Raw genomic sequence first — 27977 nt, 5'->3', positions numbered from 1 at the left:
CCAGTTCCCTTATCCAAGGAGAATTTTCACACCTTTAGAACCTGGAACAATGAAACCACAGTAGTCACTTCATGCCTCGAGCTATGTTGAGGGCCCTACGTGCGGAGTCACTTGTGCCCACTGCTCTTTGAAGTAATGTCTTGACACCAATCTTCCTTCATCAAAGAGGAGTTGGAACTGAGCCCTGTCTTCCTGTGGAAATTTGCCTCTGAATTTCAGAAATTTAGGAAATCATACTTTGGTAACAGTGTGTGGTAGTTAGCACACTGAATTGGGGAGCTGTTAATGAAAGTACCTTCCTCCCCAAGTCCTGGTCTTCACAAGGGAGATATTTTGAAATAATTCCACTTATTTTTAAATAACAAGAGGGGTGTCCACACTATCAAGCTTGTTATTTCAGAATAATGGGCATTATTTCAAAATAATAACTCCTGCTTTTCAGAAGGAATAACGCTTATTTCAAAATAGTTATTTCAAAATAGTAGTAGCGTAGATGCTCCATTGCTGCTATTTCGAAATAACCACTCCTCAGAGTCATTCAAAGTAATTACTCCCCAGTGCTTCCTGAGTCTCTAAGTCAAGGTAGTCCATCTATATTAAGGGAGTCTGCCTTGGACTAATTTTGAGGATTCCCTGTAGTGTGAACATGCTATTTCAAAACAGTTATTTGGGGAGTTATTCTTTCTAAATAAGTTATTCCAAAATAATTTCCTAATATAGACATGCCCCAAGAGATCAAGGAGTTTAGTGCCCTTGTCTGTTGGAGTAGACTTGGAGTGCTAGATCCTCTCTGTCTCATCTGCATCATAATGCAGTTGAGTACTGGGTAGGTAAATAAAATCTCTACTCCTTACATTGGCATGAAAAAAAATACAGTCTTTTTGAGATAGGGGCAGAGGAGGCAGAAACATGCTATACAAGCTGTACAGGAGGTTTCTAAAATGTCTTTATATATGGGGGAAGGAGAGGAGGGCATCCTACTCAGGCCAGAAGGTTGCAAGATCCCTAGTAGATCATACTGAGTGTTCTGTACTTCCTCAAGAGGTATCTGGACTTCATAGTCACCCTCTGCAACAGTTTTTGGTATTGCCTGTAGTCATCAGGAGCTGATGGACAATTGTCTCATTAGGTGAGGATGATGACATACCTATTGGGATCAGAGGAAATGGCAGATTCCTCTGTGAATGCCAATGGAACAAATTTGTATTGACTGGGAGAGAAAAGTTAGTGTCATTCTATCCACAGATCTGGGTCCTCCTTTATACAGATCTCATGGATTCAAGTAAGGCCAGTATGATGTATCAGTTGGTCAAGGGGAAAGACCAAGGCATTGGGCAACAAGGCTATGTCTAGACTGGCAAGTTTTTCCGCAAAAGCAACTGCTTTTGTGGAAAAACTTGCCAGCTGTCCACACTGGCTGCTTGAATTTCCGCAAGAACACTGACGATCTCATGGAAGAAATCAGTGCTTCTTGCGGAAATACTATGCTGCTCCCGTTCGGGCAAAAGTCCTTTTGCGCAAAAGGGCCAGTGTAGATAGCTCAGATTTGTTTTGCGCAAAAAGCCCCAATCGCAAAAATGGCAATCGGGACATTTTTGCGAAAAAGCGCGTCTAGATTGGCATGGACACTTTTCCGCAAAAAGTGCTTTTGTGGAAAAGCATCCGTGCCAATCTAGATGCTCTTTTCCGTAAATGCTTTTAACGGAAAACTTTTTTGTTAAAACCATTTGCAGAAAATCATGCCAGTCTAGATGTAGCCCAATGGTTTCCTGGGTAGTCATCACCAAGAAGTTGAGGACAGCTCCAAAACCTCCTTTGGGTTATATCCAAGATTGTTTCAAAGATGGAGATTCATCTGGAGCATTGGATTAATATGATGAAAAGATAGGTTTCTGTTCTACTGGCACTATCAGAGGAAGAATGTTGTGACTTGTGGATGTGATTGGGGAAGATCCTTATATCTTCAAAATGTTTTCTGGCATTGAAATGTTTCTAAGGTGGACTGGCCCTGCTGGAAGAAGGGATTGTGGCCAGGGCTGAGTAAATATATACCCTAGCAAAATGAAGGTTCCTGGAGTTCAAGGAGTCTCTGAAGTAGGGGCTGACAAATCTGGGATGTCCAATAGTTTGGTCCACAGAGGATTCCATTTAGTGTGTGTGAGAATTATCCAACTAGAATCCAATATGGAGCCCCTGGGCAGGAGCAGCGAATGCCAATATTTTGGCCTGTGTGACTAAGCTGGCCCTTTCAGACCATTCTTCCTCTATGCCTTTTACTTCTTAGATAAAATAAATATATGGTCTAATTCCATTGGACTACGTATGAAGACTCACCGGACTTGGACTGAGACGGAGAGAGATCCTTTTTTTTAAATGCTGATCTTGACAGGAATCTGTCCTTTTGCCTATGGTCATGTCCCCTGCTCTCATGAGAGGGTTTCTTGGGCCTAACTGCTTTGGCCTCTGCTCTGGCAGTTGTGCTCAGAGGGATGCTCCTTGCAATCTGAGGTTGCTGTATACAGGAGTTCACCAAATGAATCCAAATGGAGGCTCACAGCCTTCTCCATGAGGTGCTACGTTACATGGAATTCTCATCCGCAGGGGTTTGCGGAGGGAAGGAGCAGCAGATGCACGAGTTCTGTTCTACTGGTGCTACCAGAGAAAGCACTGTGTGGTGATGTGCATGAACCTCTCTGAGGTAGTAAAGGCTGCCCAGGTATGTATTTCTCACTGATGGGAAAAGAACAGAAGCAGAAAATACAATTCTTACACCCCAGGACTCTTTCATAATCCTTATTCACAGGGAGGAGTTCCTGGTCAGCGTGGGGAGAGAACTAATAAACTATGACATGCCAGGATACAATCCAGACCAGTGAGGGATTGTGTCACCACCTGCTCTTCAACATTAGGTGCCTGTCATAGTGCTGTGGTGCTCTGGCTGTCTTCCACCCAGGCCACTCATGGGCAGTCTTCTGGCATGCAGATCAAACTTTGAGCATCTATGCATAGCCAAGCTCAGCCCAGCAGCCTGTCAGCAGCACACCACCCAGACTCTGGCTTCCAGCAGCCTTGGGCTTGCATGGTGATCCCAACATGCTCCCCGTCCAGAGCAGTCTCCTGTCGGCATAATTACTACATCTCATCGGGAGGTGGAAGCTATGCCAACAGGAGAGTGTCTCCTGCCAATATAGCACCGGAATAAATAGAGCAACCCAAGTTACAGTGACCTAAGCACTGAGGGGTGTCCTTTTTACACCCTAAGTGACTGAGATGAGTTAGATTAACTTAAGCAGTGTAGATGTGCCCTACATCTACACTTACCAAGAATTATTTACAATATATACTTCCAGGCATTGAAAGTAGAGGAGGTTTAACAAACATGAGATTCTAATGCAGGCCACTGGAAACTTCTTGCAACAAATCTCCAGTTTCAAATGCATGGCGAGCACGTGTACCCATGTGAAGGATAAGCATATGAGCCAGCACTTGAATAAACTGCTCATTGTTTCAAACACTTTACATTTAAGATGCATTCATGAAGTTACTCAAAGAAAGTGCACATGTTAGCGGAAAAGTTCTCTTCAGTTGCTGTCACTAAACCTGGAATTGAATTTTTAAAAATTGTCATCAAATGATGGCAAGGAAATAGATTTCTTTTTTCTTAAGGCAAGAATTAACATTGCATGCAAGTTAGGGGAGATAAAGTGAAAACAAACCAAGAGGCCACAAGATGATTAAATGATAGAAAAAATTTTGCGCAGAGAATAAATTCCCTAATTTATCAACAAACAGAAGGCACCATTTGAGAAAACTATGTGACTGCACGATCTACTAATGATGCACATGTTCCAACCAGTCAGCATTTCCTTTGAAAGTCTGGAACACCATTGTTTGCTCTTTAGTGACAGATTAAGTACAGATGGCAATTCAACAGTCTTGTCTGTGCAAGTTAGCCTAGAGAACGTGACCTGCATCTGTATCAAGTGACAGACTAACGTATTTGGTTAGGATAGCAGTAGGCATTGCTGAGTAATACCTGAATTCACATGACAATTGACTTCTTTTCTTGCCTCTGTGGATGTTCCAACACTGACAAACAGGTGTCTGTGTATTTTTTCTAGGATGAAAGATGGCTTTCTGAAACACTTTTGAATTCTATATTTTGACAGCTTTTGTGAAAAACATTAGATGATGCTTCAGAGAAAGGTTAGTAGAGAGCTGTGTCAATTTAATTTTTTAATTTCTCCAGTGAATGGGCCATGATTTAAATTTGTTTTTTAAAAATAATCAGAACATTTTACACAATCCAATCCAGATCTACTTGCTATAAAGCTATACAGGGATTACTGTATGGATTCCCTTTGTGGAGATTTTGTGATGGAAATAGTGTGATATTTATTATATCGACATAGCAACTAGACACCCACAATTGGCCCATATCTTCTGACAGGCTCACAGTGCTTAGGCTGGGGGGCTGTTTCATTGCACGGACCCAGAGCCCAGACTCCAGCCTGAGCCAGGAAGTCTATGAAGCAATCAAATCAAGGCCTTTGAGCTTCAGTCAGGTGGTAAAGGCCAGCTGCAGGTGTCTAGTGGCTGTGTAGACATATTCATAGACCCGAGCAGGGCAAGATGTGTCCTGGGGGCTGGATCCGGCCTCCCTCACATTTTGATCTAGCCCTCGGACTGCATCTGGCCATTTTCTATTAATATCCTGCTGCCTGTGCCACCAAATTTCCAGGCAGTGATTCAGGCAGCAAGATCCTATTTAAATGGCTCATGGCTCTCATTTGCCATGCTGCCTGGCACGGGCCAGAGTCACAAGCCTTTTAAATAGCCTCAACAACAACTCAGCAATGTGATAGCGGTGGGGTCAGGAGCTGTGAGCCCTTACTGTGTTTTAATTCAAAGCCTCCAAGACCAGAAACTCAGGGGGAGATTAGTCGCCATCCCCACCCCTTCCACCTCAGGTCCTGCCCCTTCTGGGGATGAAGCGGGCCCGTGACCACATAGTAAAATTCATTAAGCGGTCCCTCTGTGAAATTATTGCCCAGTCCTTCCTTAAACACTGATCTCCCAAAGGCCTATTCATAAGCTTAACTTTATGCCCATGTCTTCACTGACTGTAAGTTTGTGAAGTTAAGAAACCGCATAAGTAATTTCTCTATCCAAGCCTGAAAAAGTAATGTTTCAAAATGTGCTTTCTTATCCCTTCTCCAGTTAGCTGATTCCATCACTTTACTATCTACATTTTAACTCTGGCCACGATTTGTTCTGACCCAGTGGGGCCAAAAGCCATCATGGACCCCAGTGCAAGATGTGAGGGGACCAGTTTCATGCCCTTGGAAGGGGCAAGGCCTCCAGCAGAAGGGGTATGGGTGGGACAGCCAGCCATGAGCCCCACTCTGACTAAGGTGCTAGGCCCTTCAGCCCTCAGAGAAGCATGGAGCAGGGTGGCAATTCAAAGGGGCCCAGGGTGGGAGTGGCAGCCAGGAGCCCCATGCCCCTTTGAATCATCGGGCCCTGGGAAACTGTCCCTTTTAGTCCCTTGTCAGAAGGCCTGCCTGTATCAATAGCTTTGAAGAGGATCATACTTGGTATCCTGTGTAATGTGGCAACAGAGCTGCCCACCTCATTCTGTCTTTTAGTGACAGGTTGTCATCCTACTCCACTGCTCTAATGGGGCTTGATCCAAAGCCTATTGAAATTAGGGAGTGTTTCCATGAACTTAAATGGGCTTTCAGTGCATGGATGGGGATGCTCCTTAGCTCCCTGGCCTTGCTGCCCTTCCACTCTTTGATGGGTGGGGGGTGGGAGTTCAGGGAAGGGGACAAAGAGGCACTGGCAGGGGGACCTTGGGTGGAGAGAAGCAGGCAGGGGACCTTGAAAATGGAGAGGAGTGATGGGCGGGGGTGTCTCGGTGGAGGGAGTAGAGAGGTGCAGGACGGGGAGGCTGAACGGAGAGGGGGATGAGTGCAAGCAGGGCCTAATGCTGAGTGAGGGTGCAGGGCTTCAAGGGGAGGAAATCAAGTGGGTGCACAGCAGGTGAAAGGGTCATAGTCCATGCACCAGTGGGAACCCCTTACCTCTAGGGAGCTTCCAGTGCTCACATCCAGCCTCTTCAAGTACAGGAAAATGCCCTGCCCATGCCTGTCATGTCGCCATCCTGGTTAAATAATTTTGCGCATGTAAGGAAAGCAATAATTTGCATATGTACATGTCATGGAATACTAGGTGAACAAGCTCAGCTGCATAACATCTAACAAGTTGAACTATACAAAAGCACCAAAATGTTAACAAAAATCTAAAAACCATCTTTCCTCTAGTTTAAAGTGGCAATCGGTGTGCTCTCATGTCAGCTTGCTTTCTGAACGCCAGTTCGTTCAGTGCTTGTTTTGTCCTTGAATTCATTATCAACGGTCTTCGGTCAACATTTGTGGGAGGCTCAATCTATCTTCCTGATATAGGTCAAGCCTGACAGAAAAGGAATAGTTTTCTGTTCCCATCATCAACATACATTCTTCATTTTCGTGGTGCTCACAGATATTGATCCATCAGACTGATATAAGAGTGAATATATACTTCAGAAACACAGCAAAATAGTAGTTTATTAATTCCATGAGCTATCTACAGAGAAAAATCAGAAGAGTCCTCAAAGAGGTTTTCAGTGATGTGTGTACTAGCTTTCTCTTATTGCACTTTGTGCATAAAAGATTCTGACCATCATCACTAGCACTTGACCCAGTGCTGTTTGCATTATAGGGATTAGATTATAGAACTGGTATACACAAGAACACAGAATTGTCAAATTAAAACAGGGTGGTGCCAGCCTCTTACTGATGGAGGGAGGAGCTCAGGTGGGCTAGAAATTGGGTAGTCCTAGGCCTTCCCTCTCCACAAGGCTTTACCTCTGTCAATGGTGCCCACCCCCTTTTGCTCCTTAGTTAAGTGCCCACCTTCTCCTGAAGCTCTGCCCCTCACCTGGCTAGTTTGGCCAGAAGCTGGGTAGTTCAGGGCATTTGCTGAGCTGGCTGCTACCATGTGGTGTGCAGCCACAGTGAAACCCTCCCCCCCATTTCCTCCCCCTTTGCCTGCTGCTGATCAGGGCCCCAGCTGCTCCTCAGCTCCCCACCACTTTTCTCAGAAAATATTTTTTGTCAACAGATTTAAAAGATTCTGTGTATTATTTTTCAAAATTAAAAAGTACTGTATTTTTGGCTTCAAGTTAAATGATGATAGTAACATGCCAACTCATTTGCACACGAATTACTCACATCTGCTTAGCCAAAAAAGAAATCTTCTACTGTATGTCTGTCATATGGGCTATTCAACTCAGTGCAGATTCTTTTGTTGTACTGTTGTATAAGATGATTCTTATCTTCAAAAAACAGCTCCTTAAAAAAAGAGTTACAAAAGAAGACGTATTGCATTATTAGCAGGAGGCGATGTGATAGCAACTACACTACTGAGCCCAGAGATACACAGCTAGATCTTGTATTAATTCCTACCTTACACACCAAAGGGGTGGCACAGGATGTAAATCATCATTAAATGGGATTGTCTCCATATTAAAGAGGCCTTCTTCTTCAGGTAACAATAAACCCAGATTTCAACTGGGTTACTCCAGTTTACACCAGCTGCAGATCTAGCCATTACGGTGCAAAAGCCCAGTTCTGTGAGAAGTTAAGCATCAGGGCAAAGGAATGCATGCTTTCATGACCAATGCCACAGAACTCATTTCCTCTCTGATCTTTCAGCTCCCCTTTGTGTTTGCTTCCTCAGCCGAAGGCAACAGGACTCCTTGGGAGTGAACACCTCTGTCCATGCCATTTGACCAAGATTGAAAAGGTAGGATCAGCGGGGTAGGTTGGAGAAACTTTTTTAGCCACAGCAACTTTCCTTAGAGGTTAGAGTGGTTTCTTCTTTTCAGGGACATTGTGTGAAATTACCCACACAACAATAAACTTAATAGAAACTAAGATTAAAAACAAAGGCAATGGAATTAAAAGAAGTTGTTTGCTCTACAGAGGTACCTTTATGATTCTCATGAGCAAAACTAAATTGGGCATTCTCTGTTTATAGAAGAAAAAAGAAAAAAGAAAAAAGAATAGCTTAAATAGCTTTAAAATAACTTTCTCTGACCCTCTTTCCCTCTCCCTCGTCTCCCTCCAATGCCCCCCAGTAAGAATGGCAGCTTCTCTAACTGTTAAGGTCGCTGTTTCCAGATGTCCCTTATCCACCACAATCCTCACAAAATCCAGGAACATTATCCTCCCTGTTCTCCAGTCACCTATATATGTAACAGTTTTTGAACTTGCTGTTGTCTCCAAGAGGCGGGATTCTGAGGATACAGAGACCTTGTAATAATGATTAGTAGCCATTTTTCAAAGGCTCAGGATATGTCAACACTGCACACCATGTCCAGGCACTGATTCAAGTTTTAGCTCAAGCCCACATACTGATCGGTCTGACTCTGGTCAGCAAGCAAGGTGGTGGAGGGGTCAGAGACAGAGTTCTGCTGTTGGGCAAGGGGGGGGGAAGGGTTCAACCTCTGTCATTTTGTGGTGTGGATGCAAGCCAGCCAGCAGATTCGAGTCAGAAGATCTCTGTAATGGACCTTGAAGTATGGATGTGTCAGCTTGGCTGTGAGATCCAAGTCTAGCGATTACCATCCCAGGTTTATAATGCCGTATGGATGCTCAGCACAAGCTTGGAAACACTTAATCCACAAACCTGGTCCCAGTGTGGCATAGACCTAGCTCAGACTTTTCACAGATGTTTTTGGCTGGTTATTTAAGTTTTGGTCAGACTCTAATAACCCCCCTACCCAAGCAGTTTTGACTTTGGCCTAGACCTTCCATTACATTTCTCAAAATTCCACTGGCTGAATTGCCAAGCTGTGGGCACTCGGCAACTCAGAGCACTGAGTCATAAGAAAGTTTTTAGAATATGAGCAAATGCATCTATAAAACTTCTCCGTTACTTTAACCTGAATTGCATGTGGCATACCATACCAGAAGAGATATTTTTGATAGCAGTGGATGTTAGCTAATAAGTAGACTGTTTTAATCAGCTCTACTAATTAAGTAGACCAGTTCACATACCTGTAGGCAGTCAGAGAAAGGATCAAAGGGAGAAAATTAATCAGTTTGAGGGCTCTAGTTGAATTGTCTATTATAAGAACCACTCAGAAGTTGGAAATTAGTGTTGAAGAAAATACCAGATATAATATATGTTTATGCTGTTCTTGAAAAATAACATCTGGCCCAAAACCAGAAATATGAACAGGTTGTCCTTAAATGGTGAATGTTTAAGGCTTTAACTCATAATGATATTGTCAATCTAATTTATTTATTTCTTTTCTCCACTCACTCTGAACACTATCTTGCTGCCTAATTTATGCTCTAGGAGTGAAATCCTGGCCCCAACAAAGCCAGAAGGAGTTTTGCCAAGACTGGGATTTCACCACAGATGTTCAGAAGAGAGATATCTACAGAACAGCAATCCTAATCATAGTCTTTTTACTGTAACTAGGTCTGCTGATTCTCAGAGCTAAAATTTTAACTTTAAAACTTGTACCTTACCGAAAAAAAAAGCTTCTTTTTCAGGGGATAGCTGAGTTAATCTGTACAGGATCAACTTAAAAAACAACAAATGGTCTGGTATCACTTTATAGACTAACAAAACATGTAGATTGTATCATGAGCTTTCATGGGCACAGCTCACTTTTCAGATGACCAGAGTTTTGAATTTAGGATGTGAAGACCCAAAATAAATAGGGGAGAAGGGAGAGGAGGAAAGGAAAAAATGGAAGGGGGCGGGAAATAAGGAGCAGACAGTCTGAGAACATCAAAGGGAAAACCAAATAGGCAGAACTGGAAATCAGTAAGCACCTAAAGATTGGACAGTTAAAAGAAGCAGATAAGGATCATAGGATAGCAACTAGATAGGAAGGGTACTAATGCAAGAATCTACATAGACAAAGAGCTGTTGACACCTTCATTGAATGTTAGGTTGGTAATGTCCCAGCCATCCATTAGCAGGAATGAGTAGGCTATCAGAGTGAGAATTGAATTTGTAAATGAATTGTAATTCCAACGCCTCTCTGTGTATTTGGCTAGTAAATTGGTTTGTGACAAGACAGCCACTTGAAGATCTTTCAAATAGGGTATGTCTACACTACAAAGTTAGTTCGAACTAAAGGACTTTAGTTCGAACTAACTTTCATAGGTGCTACACTAGCGCTCCGTTAGTTCGAATTTAATTCGAACTAACGGAGCGCTTAGTTCGAACTAGGTAAACCTCATTCCACGAGGATTAAGCCTAGTTCGAACTTACTAGTTCGAATTAAGGGGTGTATAGCCCCTTAATTCGAACTAGTGGGAGGCTAGCCCTTCCCAGCTTTCCTTGGTGGCCACTCTGGCCAACACCAGGGAAACTCTACTGCCCCCCTCCCGGCCCCGGAGCCCTTAAAGGGGCACGGGCTGGCTACGGGGTTTGTGCCAGTTGCAAGGCTGCCGGCACCCGTGCCAGCACACCCTGCAGCTGACACCCCATGAGCCAGCGACCGCATGCCACCCACCCCTCCCCCTCTTCCCGGGACCAGCCTGGGGGCTCCCAGGAGCCTGCCCAGGGCTACAAGAGGCGGGCACCCGTGTGGTCTAGTGTGGAGATCGTGGACCTCATCGAGGTTTGGGGGGAAGCCTCCAATATCCACGATCTCCGCACTAGCCACAGGAACGTGGCAGTGTACGGCCGCATGGCTGCCAGCCTGGCCGCCAGGGGCCACCAGCGCAGCCGGGAGCAGATGCGCTGGAAAATTAAGGACTTGCGGCAGTCCTACTCCCGGGCCTGCCTGCCAGGGGCTGACCCAGAGGCGTGCCCCCACTTCCAGGCTCTGGACCGCATACTGGGGGCTCATGCCGTCCCTGCCCCCCGGGAGGCGATAGACCCCGGGGCAGAGGGACCACTCCCTGACACGGAAGGAGAGGAGGAGGTGGAGAAGGAGGAGGAGGAGGAGGGCTCCGAGAGCCAGGAGCCTGCCGGCAGCCTGCCCAAGACCCAGGACACCCGAGGCACCCCACAGAGCCGCTCACCTGTGTCGTCCCAGGCTGGGGAGACGTCCACATGTGAGTACCATCATACTCCCATTATGTGTACAGGGGGCTGGGGCGAGAGGGAGCACAGGGACCGTGCGCCTGGGCCTTGCCCACCACGGAGCAGCAGCTGGGGATCCTGCAGGGGCCCTGGCCTTGCAGAGGGGGGCTGGGTTTCACACACCTGGGCCCCTGGGGTAATTGACCGCTGTTCTTGTTTCACCACAGCCGCAGCACCTGGGACTGCAGGGCGCACCACCCCGCCTGCAGCAGCCGCCCGCGCCCGGGCCAGCAGGAGAGCCAGGAACCAGGAGGAGTACCAGAGGCGGCACCTCCGGTTCCTGGAGCACCAGCTCCGCATCCAGGACCATTGGGTCCAGGAGGACGTGAGGCTGCGCCGGAGGAGCTTGGAGGCACTGGAGGAGCAGGGCCATGCCCTGCGAGGCCACCTCCAGAGCCTGCTCGACCACTTCCCAATTCCTCCTGCTCCCCCTGCTACCCCTGCTCCCGCTCCTGCTTCCTCCAAACCCCCTGTCCCTCCTGCCCAACCATTCCCCACCAACGCCCCCGGACCCGCAGTGTTGCGAGACAGGAGAAGCAGCCGGACCCCCACCCCTGAGCTTTCCTTTCCCTTCCTCCCTTCCCTCCCCTTCCAGCTCCCTCATCCCAGGTTTCCCCCTCCCCTCTCCCACCCTCCCCCCTCCCTCCCCCCACCCCAGTTATGTTAAATAAAAAGACGTTTTTGTTTGAAAAACAGGTGTCTTTATTTGACAGTAGGTAGGGAGGGGAAAGGGGAAGGGGGGGTAGGGTGGAAGAAGGCCCCGGTGGGGCATGCAAGGGAGAGGTCAGTCCTCCTCCTCCACCAGGAAGCTCTCCCGCAGGGCTTCCCGGATCCGGACGGCCCCCCGCTGGGCTTCCCGGACGGTGGCGGTGCGGGGCTGACCGTAGTGACCAGCCATGCGGTCAGCCTCAGCCATCCAGGCTGGCGGGAAAGCCTCCCCCTTTCTCTCACATAAATTGTGGAGCACAGAACATGCTGCCACCACGGGAGGGATGTTGTGCTCGGCCAGGTCCAGACGGGTGAGGAGGCATCGAAAGCGGGCTTTCAGTTGCCCGAAGGCCCCCTCCACCATGATGCGGGCCCTGGTCAGCCTGGCATTGAAGGCCTGGCCGGAGGGATTGAGGTGCCCCGTGTAGGGCTTCATCAGCCACGGCTGCAGTGGGTAGGCGGCATCCCCCACCAGGCACACGGGCATGTCCACGTCCCTGACCCTGATGTGGCGGTCGGGGAAGAAGGTCCCGTCCTGCAGCCGCTGGCACACGGAGGAGTTGCGGTACACCCAGGCTCAGGGAAGAAAGGTGGGGAAACAGGAGTCAGAATTTGGGGTTAGGAGGGGCTCAGAGCATGAGGTAGGCAATGCAGGAGTTAGAGCAGGGAGTAGTGGCTCAGGGGAAAGGGTGGGGCACTTAAAGAGTGGGGGAGGCCTTGCAGGCCACCCACCAGCTTCTCCATATGGCTAGCCCAGGGATGGCAGGAGCCACGCAGTGGCTGGCTTATGGCTGGCTCCCCAGGGCTGGCTTCTGACATGGCTAGTGACTGCTCCATGGGGGCGACCTGGAATGGCAGGGACCATGCAGCGACCAGCAGCTGCTCCTTGAGACTGTGGTGCTTGCTGTCCTGTAAGATGATGTATGAGCATAACTGTCCCCTGTGCTTGCTGTCCCCTGTGGTCATTCAGGAGTATAATTGTTCCTACTGTCAAACCCCTCCCTTTCTGTGTGATGCAAAACAATTGCATTCTACACACATCCCATTGTCCTGACACAACCAAACCCTGACCTTGCTCTAAGTTATAATAAGAGGAAACTGCATATAACATTTTTTAGTCCTAGCTCTTACCGTTTAGGAGGGGTTCTTGAACAAACAGATTCACAGATGGACAGACAGATGTGCATTTCTAATATATATAGTAAGATAAGGACTCCATCTTTCATAATGCCATTGCCTTTGAGAAATAAAGATTCTGATTCAGTGTCTCATTGCTAGAGGAAAAATGAATTCACAGGAGTTGCACTGTCGAATGTGCTGTTCTATGTATTATTTACTAGGGGACTGCACACTGGTACATCTGTAGGCCAAGCTCATTACACATACCAGGGGTGACTTTAATCTTTTCTTTCCCCCCTCATATACACTCAGCATGCCACCTTCCCATCCCTTTCTAGTCAAGGGACCCTCCAGAACCCTCCAATCCTGCCTTCTATGTGTCCCTAATGCTCCTTCCCCCCCCAACTAGAGTGCCTCATTCTTCCCTCATGTAACGGACTTTGTGTGCCCCCTTCCCACATGTCTCCTTCCCCGTACATACTAGGATCCTCTTTCCCAGGGCTCTATGTGTTCCCATTTCCCCCTCTCCTTCGTTTTCTCCACCCATGTCAGAGTGCCAATTATTTAGTTAGCAATTGTGTGCTCTGCACTGTTCATAGGAAGTATCCTCTTTTTCCTAAAGAACTTAGGGTCATCTCAACAGACTTCACTAATAACCCTTCAGAGGGACTCTCAGTGATATTTGAAGCAAAAGGTATCCATTGATTTCAGTGGAAACAAGATTTTACCCTAGAGTTAGGTGAGCTTTTCCAAATTTCATTGAAAATTTGCTTGCAAGTGTGAAAGTTCCCATGTTCAGATTTAATTGAGGACTCATAGGCGAAGGTTGTCTCTGAACATGTTCTTCCAGCTCACTAGAACCACAAATGGCACTAACAACTCTGGGGAAACATGCCATGAAGGCCCACAGATGAAATACTGAATAACACTTCCAGGCAGGAACTGCGACCAATGAAAGCTGCAGCCGTGGTATCTGTGGGAATAGGGCAGCACATGGACAGATCCTCCCTGAATCTAGAGGCTGCAGGGACCTGGTGGCTGCTTCCTGGAAGCCATGGTGGGTGCCACCAGCACCCCGCATCCACAACCGTTTCCTATGACCCAATACCCTACATCAGCCCCAAACCTCCTCCCGCACCCAAACTTCCTCATGGAGCTCATACCTCTCACCCCCATACCCCAACTCCCTGCCCCAGCCCTAAGCCACCTTCTGCACTCTACACCCCTCATCCCTAGCTCAGACCCCAGAGTCCAGACCTGTAGCTGGTGTGCTCATCCTCCAGCTCCCTCTCCCAGGCTGAAACCATTTTCCACATCTAAATTCCTCACTTCTGGCCACACCTGGAGCCTGCACCCCCAGCTGGAACTCTTATATCCCTCCTGTACTCCAATCCTCTGCCCTAGTCTGGTGAAAGACAGTAAGGCGACGTCTAGACTGGCATGATTTTCCGGAAATGCTTTTAACGGAAAAGTTTTCCGTTAAAAGCATTTTTGGAAAAGAACGTCTAGATTGGCACGGACGCTTTTCCGCAAAAGCACTTTTTGCAGAAAAGCGTCTGTGACCAATCTAGACGCGCTTTTGCGCAAAAAAGCCCCGATCGCCATTTTCGCTATCGGGGCTTTTTTGCGCAAAACAAATCTCAGCTGTCTACACTGGCCTTTTGCCCGAACTGGAGCAGCATAGTATTTCCGCAAGAAGCACTGATTTCTTACAGTAGGAAGTCAGTGCTTTTGCGGAAATTCAAGTGGCCAGTGTAGACAGCTGGCAAGTTTTTCTGGAAAAGCGGCTGATTTTCTGGAAAAACTGGCCAGTCTAGACACAGCCTACATGTGAGAGAGAACAAGTGATGTGGTTAGAAAGTTGACATCCCTAAGGGAACCCTCTGTAGCCTGGCTGTCACATGAGCAGGAGCAGGGCAGGGCTGCTGTAGAGGCCTCCCTGCTCTGCTGCAAGGCCAATGAGAGAGGATCCCAGCCAGCACAAGGTATGGAGAAGATTGCAGTCCTACAAGAGCAGTGGAAGGCCCTGGCCAGGAGTCTTTGCTCTGCCCTGCCAGAATTGCAGACTCTCCATGCCTTGTGCCTGAAATAATCAGCAAGGGTATGTCTACACTACCCCGCTAGTTCGAACTAGCGGGGTAGTGTAGACATACCCCACGGCAGGATCAGCAGCACAGAGAGTCCTCCATAGCCCCACTGTTATGTGGCAGAGTACACTGCCACTCCTGCCCTCTCAATTATCCAAACTCCTGATTAGCTGAATCCAATCCACATTCCTCACATTTTCAAATGATCAGGAGTGCACTGAATTGTATATGGAGCCTGGAGCCTAACTCAGAGCTACAGATTTCAAGGGTGGCAAGGCACCTAAATGTTGGGCACTGTAACAAAACCCTGAGGGATTTCATCAAAGGAATTGCAGTCACAGATCTAAACAATAGACACGTCCCTCTGGATTATTTTGTCTAACTATGACCACTTTATATAAAAAGATAGAGATTAAAAAGATTTAGAAATGGATGACAAAGCTTTTGCTCCATAAATGCAAGCACATGATGCAAACTTTCCATTAGATGTAGCTTCATCTCTCTTTTAAAATACTCCCATCCAGTTAGTCAGACCACTTATATTAGAAATTTTCACTTTTTTTAAATCTGCAACAGAAGGTGTCATACCATTTTTGTCACAGCAGAATGATGTAGATCACACTGGTCTAATTCAGAGCTTACTACTGATTGCACTGAATTCTGGCACCAGAACAGTAGACATTGCTTTTTGTTTTAACAGCTAATTCATTCTCTACACCCATACTTAACACCTGAGAGTTGCAATAAGTCCAAATTTGGCTTGCCTGGGCACATACATCAGATTCCAAACAGCTTTATTGTCTGTCATCATTCATCTAGTTCAGAACTAAATTCTCCCTCCCTGTCTCTGAACTTCAGAGTCTGCTTTGAACTATAAAAGGAAAATCTGAAAATCAAGTAGTGATGCTAGAGTCTGGATGATAACATTAAGATCCCGCAGTCAAGAAATTGTGTGTCTCTTTAAAAAAATAGGTTGTGTTAGAAAAAAGTCTTTTTTTCTATATTTTGAATGCCTTAATATATATTCTTATGTCTCTTTCATGAATTTTTTATATACCAAGATTTTTTTTCTTACTGCAGAATACTCTCTTGAAAGCAAAAACGCATTGGTAAATCACCACTAGGCAACACATGCACAGTAGAAGATGAACCTTGCTGTAATTCACAAAGATTTATGGAGAAGTTATTACTGTATACACAAGTAGCATGACTGTTCTTTCCTAACTCAATAATGACCAAAGAGAATGAATGGTAAGTATTTGGCTCGACAGTCACATAATGTTATTAGTAACACCTCCTTCAGTAGCTTTCATTCTGGTAGGAAGTGAAGTAGGGCTCTTGCAAAATATATCTTCAGTCAAGGTAAAATTCACCTCTGTGCAGAGGACTGGCACAAGACCTACACACCACTTAAGATTAAGCAGTTTCACACTCACAGGCCTAGGACGTTAGAATTCTCATGGGTTTAGCACCTATCTGCCCACATTTCCTCACAAACCTCTACAGTACCATCCACAATATTAGGGAGAACAAATTAAACCTACGGTAATGTACAGGTTGGATCTCCCTTGTCTGGCACCCTTGGAACCTGACCAGTGCTGAACAAGGGGATTTGCCAGAACAGGACTAGGGTGTCAACCTGGCCTCACTGTTGCCCCAGTGCCCTGGTGCTTTCTAGCTGCCACCCGCTCCACTGTTGCCAGGACCACAGTGGTATGGCTGGAGTTCCACAGCCAAGGCCGGAGCTCCACAGCTGCTTGGCTCTGCAGCCTGGGGCCAGGGCCGGAGCTCCATGACTGATGCTGAAGTTACAACTCTCTAGCAGCAGCTAGAACTCCACAACCACAACTGGGGTTGCAGCTCCCTGGCTATGGCTGGAGCTCCCTGGCCACTGGGGCTAGAACTCCTCACCATGCTTCATCCCCTCCTGCCATGCTAGGCTTCTGACTGAGTCACTGATCCCCTCTACCATGCTCCTGCCATGCCACCCAACCTCCCTGCTCCTGGGCTCTGTGGACCAGGAACATCCCTGGTGGTGCCAGACCAGAGAGTCATAAGAACATAAGAACGGCCGTACTGGGTCAGACCAAAGGTCCATCTAGCCCAGTATCCTGTCTGCTGACAGTGGCCAATGCCAGGTGCCACAGAGAGGGTGGACCGAAGACAATGATCAAGCGATTTGTCTCCTGCCATCCCTCTCCAGTCTCTGACAGATAGAGGCCAAGGACACCATTTTATCCCCTGGCTAATAGCCTTTTATGGACCTAACCTCAATGAAATTATCTAGCTTTTCTTTAAACTCTATTAGGGTATGTCTACACTACCACCCTAGTTCGAACTAGGGTGGTAATGTAGGCAACCGGAGTTGCAAATGAAGCCCAGGATTTGAATTTCCTGGGCTTCATTTGCATAAAGCTGGGCGCCGCCATTTTTAAATGTCCGCTAGTGCGGACTCCGTGCCGCGCGACTACATGCGGCACGGACTAGGTAGTTCGGACTAGGCTTCCTAGTCCCAACTACCGTTACTCCTCGTACACGCGGCACGGAGTCTGCACTAGCGGACATTTAAAAATGGCGGCGCCCGGCTTTATGCAAATGAAGCCCGGGAAATTCAAATCCCGGGCTTCATTTGCAACTCCGGTTGCCTACATCACCATCCTAGTTCAAACTAGGGTGGTAGTGTAGACATACCCTTATAGTCCTAGCCTTCACAGCCTCCTCTGGCAAGGAGTTCCACAGGTTGATTACACACTGTGTGAAGAAGAACTTTCTTTTATTAGTTTTAAACCTGCTACCCATTCATTTCATTTGATGTCCTCTAGTTCTTCTATTTAGGGAACTAATAAATAACTTTTCTTTATCGGCCCTCTCCACACCACTCATGATTTTATAGACCTCTATCATATCCCCCCTCAGTCTCCTCTTTTCTAAACTGAAAAGTCCCAGTCGCTTTAACCGCTCCTCATATGGGACCCGTTCCAAACCCCTAATCATTTTAGTTGCCCTTTTCTGAACCCTTTCCAAGGCCAAAATATCTTTTTTGAGGTGAGGAGACCACATCTGTACACAGTATTCAAGATGTGGGCGTACCATAGTTTCATACAGGGGCAATAGATATTCTGGGTCTTATTTTCTGTCCCTTTCCTAATAATTCCTAGCATCCTATTTGCCTTTTTGACCGCCGCTACACACTGTTTGGAAGTTTTCAGAGAACTGTCCACGATAACTCCAAGATCTCTTTCCTGATTTGTCGTAGCCAAATTAGCTCCCATCATACTGTACGTATAGTTGGGGTTATTTTTCCCGATGTGCATTACTTTACACTTACCCACATTAAATTTCATTTGCGATTTTGTTGCCCAGTCACTCAGTTTGGTGAGATCTTCTTGGAGTCCCTCACAGTCTGCTTCTGTCTTGACTATCCTAAACAGTTTGGTATCATCTGCAAACTTTACTACCTCACTGCTTACCCCTTTCTCCAGATCATTTATGAATAAGTTGAAAAGGATTGGTCCCAGGACTGACCCTTGGGGTACACCACTAGTTACCTCTCTCCAATCTGAAAATTTACCATTTATTCCTACCCTTTGTTTCCTGTCTTTTAACCAGTTCTCAATCCAAGAAAGGACCTTCCTTCTTATCCCATGGCCATGTAATTTACACAAGAGCCTTTGGTGAGGGACCTTGTCAAACCTTTCTGAAAATCCAAGTATACTATATCTACTGGATCCTCCTTGTCCGCATGTTTGTTAACCCCTTCAAAGAACTCTAATAGATTAGTAAGACAGGATTTCCCTTTACAGAAACCATGTTGACTTTTGTCCAACAAATTATGTTCTTCTACATGCTTCACAATTTTATTCTTTACTATTGTTTCGACTAATTTGCCCGGTACTGAAGTTAGACTTACCGGTCTGTAATTGCCAGGATCCCCTCTAGAGCCCTTTTTAAATATTGGTGTCACATTGGCTACCTTCCAGTCATTAGGTACAGAAGCCGATTTAAAGGATAGGTTACAAACCACAGATAATAGCTCAGCAATTTCCCATTTAAGTTCTTTTAGAACCCTTGGTTGAATGCCATCCGGTCCCGGAGATTTGTTAATGTTAAGTTTTTCTATTTGTTCCAAAACCTCCTCTAATGACACTTCAATCTGGGACAGTTCCTCAGATTCATCACCCACAAAGGATGGTGCAGATTCGGGAATCTCCCCAACGTCCTCAGCCATGAAGATTGAAGCAAAGAAATCATTTAGTTTCTCCGCAATGGCTTTATCGTCCTTGATTGCTCCTTTTATAGCTCGATCATCTAGGGGATCCACAGGTTTTTTAGCAGGCTTCCTGCTTCTAATGTACTTAAAAACATTTTGTTATTTCTTTTTGAGTTTTTGGCTAGCTGTTCCTCAAAATCTTTTTTTGCTTTTCTTATTACATTTTTACACTTGATTTGACAGTGTTTATGTTTCTTTCTATTTATCTCACTAGGATTGGACTTCCACTTCTTAAAAGATACCTTTTTGTCCCTCACTGCTTCTTTTACATGGCGGTTAAGCCACGGTGACTCTTTTTTAGGTCTCTTTCTATGTTTTTTACATTTAATTTGGACCTCTATTATGGTGTCTTTAAAAAGTTTCCATGCAACTTTCAGGGATTTGGCTCTAGTCGCTGTGCCTTTTAATTTCTGTTTAACTAACCTCCTCATTTTTGTGTAATTCCCCTTTTTTAAATAAATGCCAGGGTGCTGTACTGCTGAGGTGTTCTTCCAACCACAGGAATGTTGAATGTTATTATATTATGGTCACTATTCCCAAGCGGTCCTGTAACGGTTATATCCTGGATCTGATCCTGCACTCCACTCAGGACTAAATTGAGAATTGTCTCTCCCTTTGTGGGTTCCTGCACCAGCTGCTCCAAGAAGCAGTCATTTAAGACATTGAGAAATTTTACCTCCACTTCTCTTCCTGAGGTGACATGTATCCAGTCAATATGGGGGTAATTAAAATCCTCCATTATTATAGAGTTCTTTATTTTGGTAGCCTCTCTACCTCTCTTCTCTTTATTTTTGGTAGTCCTGTTTAAGGGAGGTACAACCTGTATAATATGTGTCGTACCATTTAGCCAGTAAACCACTGAAAATAGAGTGTTGTCTCCACCCCTTGTTCTCTGAAAAGTTTTCCATATTAACAGGTTTTTTTAAAGCATAAACTAGCAGTTCTAAGTTGCTCAGTGTGGGTGAACACTGTCTACCGTGACTACAGCAATTTTTGCTGCAGGAGACTATGGAGTGAATAAATAAATGCCTATTTCTAACTTCCCCCTTTTCCTAGAATCTTACATCTGCCACTGAATGAATCAGTGAAGTCAAGCGCTCTTGTGTTCTTCTTAATCCTAGGTCACATCCACAACTCACATACTAGCTTTTAGTCAGATTCTGAATTCATTATACACTCTCCTTAATGACTGTTTGATCATCGGTTTTCATTCCTGCAGCAGAGGCTTAAAAAAAAAGCAACAAAATATAACAACAAAGGCTCTCACAGACCACGGATGATTCATCATGATGTATCAAGCATTAAAGTATGATAAAGAGTTGATGAAGCACCAAATTAGGTATGAAAATAGATATTTTATTATGCCTATTGGCAAACTAATGGAGAATTATATGAAATAGCAAAGGAGTTCAGGGTCGTCCATATTTATTGCATTCTGTGGGATCCATTTAATTATGAAACCACAGTGAGTATGATGCAAAACCCATATAAAAACATTCCAGTTAACTTCAATGAGCTTTAGAGCAGGCCTATTATCAATAATGAAATAATCTTTGTGTTATATTCTTGGCATACACACAGAGAAGTTAGATTAAGACATAAAACTTTCTTGCTGGAAAGTTGCAACACATCCCTCCTTTATTTCTTAGAATCCAGACTACCCAAACACAACAACAGCACAACAAAAAGTGAGATACATTAGGCTGCTATCTAAGGCAGAGAGACACAGCTAAACTCAATTGTCCCAAACAAGCTCTGTTCACCAGGACCCAGATCAGCTGGCCTCAATCAGAGTCCTGCCTAGCTTTCAAGCTGGACAACGAAAACACTCTTAATTTAAAGTGACAGCCTTTAATTTTAGTGCAGTTTTCAACACACTGCACTTCAGCTGTAGAAAGGTGTATGGTATTGATGCATTGCCCTTTCACCTCTGGAGATCTCCTAAACTGTTAGGTCACACACAGAAAAGAAAATTGGTCCCATTTTAAAATCATTCACATGGAATACAAAATGATTGCAAAATTTTCAGTAACGGATAACGGAAATGATTGGAATAGCAAGTAGGTACCAGCTAAAAGGTGCAATTCTAGAGCAGAATTTGGAAATTTGGACAACAGCATGTTACAAACAACTTGTGCCCATGCCCCTCTCTGGAGGAACACTAGTTTGTTATGGACAGATTCAACCATTGGATCCTACATACCTCTAAGCCCTCTGGATCTGACCAGTGACTCATCACTGTTGCTAGCTTGGAGTCTCAGGCTATGTCTAGACAATAGGCTTCTTTTGGAAGAAGCTTTTCCAGAAGAGATCTTCCAGAAAAACTTCTTCCGAAAGGGAGTGTCCACACTTCAAAAGCGAATCGAAAAAGCAATTTGCTTTTCTGAAAGGTACTGTCCACACTGAATGTACACTATCTCACATTTAAGCTGTGATTGTTATGGACGGAGTGGTTACCAGGGCACCTGTGCTTTTTCCTCTTTCCTCTTCTTTCGAAAGAACTGCCTCTTCCTTGTCCACACAGCCTTTTTCCAAAAGAACTCTTTTGAAAAAATGATTCTTCCTTGTAGAATAAGGATTACCAACGTCAGAAACCCCCCTCTGTTCTTTCAATTTTCTTTCTGTGGTCGTAGTTGAATATTTTTTTAAAAAATGGTCATTTTTCTGAAAAAAACTCTGTAGTGTAGACATACCCCGGGACACATTTCCAGGAACCATGTCCAACACCCTTCATGAACAATAGGGTTCCATGGTCTGGCCACCTTAAAACCTAGGACCAGTGCCATTCAATCAGACATATCCCCCTTGGAATTCACTTGAGTTCAGGGGCTCTGGTTTGTAATTATACCCTTTTAGGGACAATATGGCAGCAAATCAAGAAATACAGGCTTACAAAGGAATTTCTTAACCATAGACACTTTACTCTTAAAAAGCATTAGAGAGATACAGACCTATGTCAAACAACAAAACCCTCAATGTAAATCCCTCTCCCCACCTGGGTTTAATCTGAACCTTTCTGCAAATCTTAGGTTAGGTCAGAGTTCTTAAACAAGGCTGCCTTCTTGGCCTAATTTTCTTGCATGTTATTTTTCTGGAGTGGCTAGCTCTTCAGATAATGTGAACTTTCTGAAAACTTGGCTTCATGTGAAACCCACAGCAGGAAAAACCCCTTTTCCATGCAAATTGGGAGTGCCCAAGGAGAAAGCACGGTGCCATATGGTTTTTAAAGGCTTATAACTGACTTAAATTAAATAAGCTTTCCCCCAAAACAAGGAAAAACACCAGAATTAATTCTCCACTGCTTTCCTCCTTGTGTAGTCATTAACATCCAAGCAAAATGAGTGAAAAGTGAATGTCAAATGCTAGCATTCTGGTTCAGAAGCATTTTGCTCCCTGGTTGTATTGGAGTAAAAAAATGACTGTATGATTGCCAAGACCGTGGAGAAATGAACCTCAGTTCCTCAGTAAGAGGGATTAATGCTAGTGGTATCCTCAAACAAGCATCAGGAGTGCCAAAGATGGGATCATCAAAACTGTCCCACCGAGTTTATATAGAGAGAGAGCTAGAGAGTTTGTGCTTCTGTTGGTCTGTCTGTGAGTCCATTTGTTCAAGAACTCCTCCTAAACTATAAGAGCCATGACCACCAAATTTGGTATGTAGCTTCTCCTTTTCCTAACTTAAAGCAAGGTCAAGGTTTGGTTGTTTCAGGAACATGGGAAATGCCTGGAATGTTTTCCATAAGACAGAAAGGGAGGGGTGTGAGAAGAGGGACAGTTATTCTCCACAATGACCACTAGGTGCAGCAAGTACAGGGGATAGTTTTATTGCAGAGTGATCACAGAGTAGTGGCCACACCAGGAAGAGAATCGCCATCTGGGACTGGGGCTCTCCATATTGCTGGACACCAGTCAAGAGTAAATGGCCTCTTTGGCTCAAACTCCTCCCCCCAAGCCTATTTCCTTGAGGAGCTGCTGGATGGGCTGGCCAATGTGGCCCTGACCCACCCACCCGCACAGAATTGCAGGCTGGAGCCAGGCAGTGCAGCCCTGGACCCTGAGAGGAGCCACCAGCCAGGCAGTGTGGCCCCTAGTGCCCAGGGAGTCACCGTCACCAGAACAGCACCAGCCTCACCGCCATGGGCAGCTCTGGTGATACCCTGCAGACCTCCCAGCCCCCAGCTCTGACTCTTGCACCCACCACCCTCTGCCCTGAACTCCCACAAGGATCTGAGAAACACAGGGTAAATTTTCTGGTATATAATATAATGTGGAGTGGAGGACGCTTTTTATTAGTGAACAAAATGTAAGTTGGCTTTGTTTCCCCTCACCCCTTAAAATCAAATGTGTAAATTTGAAATTAGTCTGGAATTGGTTTCCCTCCGTAAACTTTTCTGAAATGTCTCTGTTAAACAACATGTAGACTGCCCTTTTTTATTTTCAAACTCAAAATCAAGACCACAGCAGAAACCCTTTATGTCACTGAAATTATCTACCCCTCTGTGCAAAAAGAGGGGAAACTATTGAGAAACCCTAACTAAGGGGAATCTGGACTCTTGGGGCCATGCCCCAAACATAAGGACTTGGATTGGGAGCATCTCAGAGTTCCTGGGCTAAGAACATAGGGAGAAAAGGACTCTTTTTTGCCCACCTACTCAGTGCTCTGGCCACTAGGATACCCAGCATTCACCTGTACATAGAGATCAACTAGCCTCTCACTGTTAGATCTGGTTCTTCCACATCAGGCTTCAGACACACTGGAAGATTCACATAGTCCCTGTAGCAAAATGCAGGACAATGTAGCACTTTAAAGACTAACAAGATGGTTTATTAGATGATGAGCTTTCGTGGGCCAGACCCACTTCCTCAGATCAAATAGTGGAAGAAAGTAGTCACAACCATATATACCAAAGGATACAATTCAAAAAAATGAACAAATATGAAAAGGACAAATCACATTGCAGAACTGCTTGGGGAAAAGCCGGAAAAAAACGTCTAGACTGGCGCGATCCTCCGGAATAAAGCCCTTTTCCGGAGGATCTCTTATTCCTACTTTGAAGGATAAGAGATCCTCCAGAAAAGAGCTTTATTCCGGAGGATCATGCTAGTCTAGATGCTTTTTTCCGGCTTTTCCCCAAGCCGGAAAAAAAGTGGCGGCCATGTTTATTTAAATCCCGCGGGGTATATTTAAATCCCCCGCGGATTTCCCTATTCCCAAGTTCAAAATTAGCATGCCCTTTCCGAAGAAGGGGCCAGTGTAGACGTAGCCAAGTTGTTTTAAGAAGCAAATAAGAACATAATGTAAAAACAAACATACTGGACCAGACCAATAGTTCACCTAGCTCAGTGTCCTGTCTTCTGACAGTGGTCAATGCCAGGTCCTTCAGAGGGAATGAATCCATCCCTTGTCATCCAGTCCCAGCTTCTGGCAATCAGAGACCAGGACTCTTCAGAGAATGGTTTTGCATCCCTGCCCATCATGGCTAATAGCTATCTATGGACCTATCCTCCATGAACTTAGCTAGTTCCTTTTTGAACGTGTTATAGTCTTGGCCTTCACAAAATCTTCAGCAAAAAGTTCCACAGGTCAACAGTGTGCATTGTGTGAAGAAATACATCTTTTTCTTTTTTTAATCCTGCTGCCTATTTGGTGACCTCTAGTTCTTATATTATGAGAAGGAATAAGTAACACTTTTTTACTTGGCTTCTCTACACCCCTATCATCTCTTCCAAACTGAAAAGTCTAATCATTTTTTTGTCTTTTTCTGTGCCTTTTCTAATTTCAGTGTATCTTTTTTGAGATGGAACTACATAACTTGCACTTTTTGACAAAGTATTTGTATATGAAGTGTTGATATAAGTGTGGCTGTCCCCTTTCCTCCCAGACCTAAGTGCCTTAGTGACTACAGACTGTAATTAACCATTTGTCCAAAATAGGTTTTGTTTGGTCAGACATCCATAAAAGTCTGTGTTATTTTAAGTTTTAAATATATGCCTGATGAATAGGTTTCTGGACTCCTTGTAAAAGTTGCAAATAGAATGGAAAGTTTCTAGATAAAAAAATCCTATTTAAAAAGAGGATATCGTGTACCATATTAACAGAAAACTGCTTCTATCTGAGGCCTTGGACCACAGTTGTCCTTTGGATTTATGGGGTCCTTTGCTGTACTATTAAACTGGTGCTCCTACCCATTTATCTGTTGGCAACCAGGTGGGGGGGACACACATGATTTTTAGAGATATGATTTTATATTTCAGCGACACACTAATGAAATATTTTAAAAAGAAATCTTAAACTAAGGTCCTGTGGACCAATACAATAAATTCAGAAACTGATCGACAAATGCCTGTTAAATGGCTTCATTACCACTTGAATGGCTCTTTCTCATAGTCTGCTAATAGGTCTGGTAGCCTTTTTCACTTTAAAGTTAACTAGATCCTTTCTGGAGGAAGCAGAACCATGGAACAGGGATAGGAAGAGGCAGATGGGTGGACATTAAGACCCAGTGGTGCCCTAAATGTTCAGGTGCTCTACCTAACTGTGTATTGTGTATATAGGTAAGGACAGTCCTAACCCCCATCCTATCAGCACCTTACATGTATCATTGGTACTATAATGCATTTCACTTGTGTGTAGTCCCATTGAACTTGACTTATATTGTTTGTTAGTGGGAACATCCCTTTGAAACACATGTAACTGTATTGTTTGAGCAAAGGTACATGTATACATTGGCTACAGAATACAGTTTGGTTAACATTATTCTACCTTACAGTTTTTCTGAGCAGTGCTTGTTTCCTACAAATTCCAGGAGAAATACAGTTTATTTATTTTTGTCCTACCCTACTAAACAAACAAAATTATTACTGAGGCTAAAAAGAGATGCCAACAAGGCCTGCCTTCTAGTATGATTAACAATGATGTCTTTGTAACCTTTTGCAACTCGTGGCACATATTAATCAAAGCTAAGGTTCCTGTCCGAGATGTGCCCTGCTTTATTTCTTTCCAAATTGCACCTTCAGCTCTACACTGCTGAATCTCAAAGCTTGGAATAGTTAAAAGAAGCCTAGATAGGACTGACACCTCATCCTTGATCTATGAGAGAAGGGTTGTTATAGAAGGCAAAGTGCTGACCATTGGCATGTTCTTGTAAACTTACATTGCTGGATAACAGCCATGCTGTTATGCATGGGCAGGTGTTTTCCCAGCAGCTCTAAGCAATCTGTAGAACATGTCACAACACTAGGTCTGATTGATTTAGAATTCCATCCTTTGTTTTAACAAGATTTCCTTAGCACAGATTATGAGGTTTAAATGTAATTGACCATGCATGAAATTTGATCCTGTGCAAAGGGCCAGTCAAGGGTCTATCCAACATGTAAATCTCATTTAGGACCTATTTTGAGCTTTTAATTTGGAATTAGGTGGTTCACAGGCCTTCTGCTATCATGCTACACAAGGGTGAATGTTACCAGAAGAAATACAACATACTTGCTTTAAGGTTCAGTAAAGTTATTCAAGTGCTCATCAACTTTAGTGTTTGTTTAACTGTGCTGTAATTCTCATCTCAACTTCACAGCTCATTGTTGCTAAATTAGTACATTTATATGTGTGCAGGTTATTTAATCATGTGGGCACCTGTTATGCAAGACATGGTAATGATCTTGAAAGAGACTGTGTTATAAAATCAAAGAAATATGGACACTATGAAAGCTTCCTCCTATGACACTGCCAATGAACTACAGTGCACATCTGTTAATTGTGGCTGGGATCTATTTAAATGCTCACCAGTAACAAACATCAGTTCACTTGTGTGTCTTTTTTGTTTGCTTAATTTTTCAGTTAATGGAATTGCATTTGAACCTATAGCACTATGCAATGAAGACAAATACATTCCTATTTTACTACATAGTCCTCCATACTTTGTTTAATTGCTTGAATTTCAGGCTGGTATCTAACAATTATGAAATGCTAGAGTATAAACCTGCAGCACATGTATCAATTTGATTACGTTTTTAAATCTTTCCCAATTTTTCACAAACTTGTCCAAGTAAAGGTCCCAGGTATACAAGCCTAACATGGACTGGGGAGCACTCACTGGCAAGTCACTTTAAGTGCATGTATACATCTGGTCCCTTCTTAACGTATGAACACAGCCCTCCTATAAAATATGAATATTGGTTAATAATTTGTATTTTATTGTGTGATTACAGAACCATAAAATAACATTATCTTCATCCAAATCATGTGGTTTTTAAAATGAACTATAAATGGGCTGTAACATCATTCATTTGCTCCAAGATAGTCACCGGGATTCTGTTCACTCATCTATCTTTAAATAATATTTTTCAGTGGGGTTCTGGGCTGTGACTTTTAAACCTTATCTTGAACCCATCATAATATTCTTCAGTGGTTAAGTGACATTTCTGAGTCTGCTCAGTTTTGTTGGGAATACCCATGTGAACCTACCAGAGTGGACTGCAGCAACTCATGTAAGTTTCATCTCTCATAAATAAGGAAACCATCCAAACTCACACCGATAAAAGCCTATGTACCACAACACTCTCTAACATATTTTATCTATATTTCAAAACAATCAAAAAGCAACTTTCATTCAAAGGATGTAAAACTCCTAATACGG

The sequence above is a fragment of the Pelodiscus sinensis genome, chromosome 1 (assembly GCF_052426305.1).
Source record: "Pelodiscus sinensis isolate ZL-2025 chromosome 1, ASM5242630v1, whole genome shotgun sequence".
Lineage (NCBI taxonomy): Eukaryota > Metazoa > Chordata > Testudines > Trionychidae > Pelodiscus > Pelodiscus sinensis.
The sequence above is the reverse complement of the archived record's forward strand: the minus strand, read 5'-3'. Positions refer to the sequence as shown.